Genomic DNA, 3,037 nt, shown 5'->3' on the forward strand with positions numbered 1-3,037 from the left:
ATGTCCTGACTCATTTATCACGCAGCCCCAAAAGTACAGATGAATCCAGTGATGAAAATCTGTCCTGAGAAATGTCAGGAAGATATTAACTCCAATACATCAAAGTGGAGCTGCAGTGTGCGAGCCGGGCTGCCGGCGGATGCTCCCGGGCTGCCGGCGGATGCTCCCGGCCTTTAGTTAAATACGGGATGCACACCGGCGCCACACTCATTTTTTCTCGCCCCAACTCGGTCCATTTGTCACACAGATATGAGTAAATAAAGACACGAGTCACTGCCAGTCCCCCGAAAAGAATAACATCCCAAATGATGCAGAACGTGAATTTCATTAGCGCGCAAATGCCATTCTTTAGATCTGTGGCATCTCAATGAAGAGTGAGGGAGTGAAGGGACGGGGGGGGGGAAAGGAGAGGAGGAAATTGCCTTTTCATGTAGATTTCACTAATCGCTTCCCTAACAAAATAAGGTTCAGACTTGTGCTAATAAGTAAGCTAAGGCTCAGTGGACAGATAGAGAGAGACAGCACAGAGGCTAATGGAATCCAAAGCTTTCCATGCCTCCATGGGTGTCTTTAATTGTCAAAAAGGGGGATTCTGGTAGAGTTTCGCCACTTGCCCCGCTGCATTGTGGGAAGCCTGATTTGGAGTGTGACGCACTGGACTTGTTTCATAAGCCAGAGCTTTGTCTGGTGTGAGCGAGGTGGATCAAATCCCTCACCACACGTCTAGAAACAGGTCCTGTGATTCACTCTTGTTTATTTGGCACCAAGCTCCCACAAAGTATATGTTTCTCTACAGACTCAGGCCTTAAATCTCTGACTTCAACTCTCTCCTGGAATGCAATATGCGGCCCTTTATTCCTGTGTGAATTTGTTTACTCCATAAACACTCATTCTGAATGTCAGATATTATTAATTTGAAGAAAAGATATATAGTAAATATTGTTTTTTTTTTCGATCCGAGCCAGCTTGGGTTTATCTGCTTTCGTAGCTGTTGTTATCACAACACCTTATATCGGCTAGTCTATTTTAGCATAGCTACTCTCCGCTGGAAATCCCAACCACTCTGGTTCATTAGTAAGGAAATTGGACTGTATGGGAACTCCATGAGAAGTAGCTAAATGTGCTTTTTAATCTAAAAAAAGGTCAATGTGCGCCAGCTATTTCAGAGATTCACCGCAAGGTTATAATTGGGGCCTTGTCTGAAGAGAATGTAGAATTAAATGAAGACAAAGCTACGGAGCGTGTGCTTGGCCTTTGATGAGGAGCGGGGGAGTGAGGACCCTTCATTTGCAACCTTTAATCAGTCCGAGGAGATCAGATTCAGCCTGTGATTGTGGAAGAAAAGAAAGTGAAATGGTAATTAGTATTGATTACCTATGGGCATATGACCCAGCCGTCTCCCCTTGCATTCTTAAATCAACCCAAATTATTGGATTTACTAATTTCATGCTCAGAGAGAAGGAGCCTGGCAATGCTAAAACATGCTTCCACAATGAGCCACGTGCCATGTGGGGTCCGAAAAAATGAACGCGCTGGGGGAAACGAGGCAGAGGTGTGAGTGGCTGTGAAGCTGAATTAACCACTCCGGCTTTAAGTTAAGGATGATCATTATTATACAAGGATGTGTGGGGAGTAAAGGTGATTCAGGTATAGCTTTTTGTTCAAATTACATTTCCCATCACTGTCACTAAGCGCTGGCCTCGGCCCGGCCATACACGCATGTAATTACTGGCAGTTAAGTCAGAGAGAAGGGAGGTCCAACTAGGGGAGGAAATGCAGCCACAATTACATGTATACACAATTAATACACCCATGGGAAATTGAAATTTTCCTTCAAATGATAAGATTAATTCCTAATTATGGCTACAAGGACAGACACACACACACATGCATGTTCACACGCGGCCTCACACTTGTTATTCTGACTTAAGGGATTTAAGCCATCATTTAGTGTGATTGTGAGGAGCAGCACTGGACAGCAAACTGATGGAGGGAAGCCATGTCATAATGCACCCAATGAACCCAGGCAGCGCCACAGAGACAGTGCTCTGGCGCCATCTGCTGCTGGTTAGCTAGAACATCAAGCCCCAGTGGAGTGGCATTTTCTAACTTCTTTTAAATCAATGCTAAACGCTTGTCTCATAGAAGAGCTATTGCTAGGACTAATTTAACAGACTGTATCAATCTTTTTTTGTAAGTGATGTTGTATCTGGTTGCTGTGGTTTAGGTCTTTGTTTACCGTCTCTTGTCAGTGTGAGTCACCTTGTGCTCGTGGAGGGTCTGTAGTTGTTTAATTGAAGTAAGCCTTCTATTGCCATTAACCAGCTAACTAGCTTTTTGCTATACTTAAAGGGATAGTTCGGTGTTTGTACGGGGTACTAAAGCATAGTTAGTGTGTTACCTTATGGAGATGGCGGTCAGTGCAGTCACTATAAGGAGTTTAGGGGAGCAGTCGCTGAAGCACAAGTCAGCCTTGTACTGTTGCAGACAGGGCCAGAAGAAGTTTAACATACAATTGAACTGACATTTTTATCATCTTAGGGTATTATAGGTTTTGGTTCAACATTTAAATATGTGGAGAACTTTTTTTTTCTTCTGATCCCATCTGCAGTATTTCTAGACTGACCTATGCTACAGCTACGTCTCTCCTAAACTCCTTGTAGTGTCTGCACTGATCACCATCTCCATAAGATAACACACTAACTATGCCTAAGTACACCACACAATCCCACTTCAAAAAATACTGAACTATCCCTTTAAGTTGTCCAATCATTTGTGGAACCCAATGAAATGTATTTCAGATTCTAGTGAACATGCAAATGTTTCCACAAATAACGGTCTTAGGCTGAATGGCTGTGTGTGTCAAATGAAGAGAATGAAATATAGCTTTAAACAGAGCTGGGTTGAGACAATATACGTGTAAGATACTGACAGGTGGAATACAATGAATGTTAAAGCTACTTAAAGGGACATATAAAGGGAAACTGTATGCTTAAGTGGTTAATAAATAAATCCAGTGACAATAATCAGTAGGGTA

The sequence above is a fragment of the Ammodytes marinus genome (genome assembly GCF_949987685.1).
Source record: "Ammodytes marinus genome assembly, chromosome: 21".
Classification (NCBI taxonomy): domain Eukaryota; kingdom Metazoa; phylum Chordata; class Actinopteri; order Uranoscopiformes; family Ammodytidae; genus Ammodytes; species Ammodytes marinus.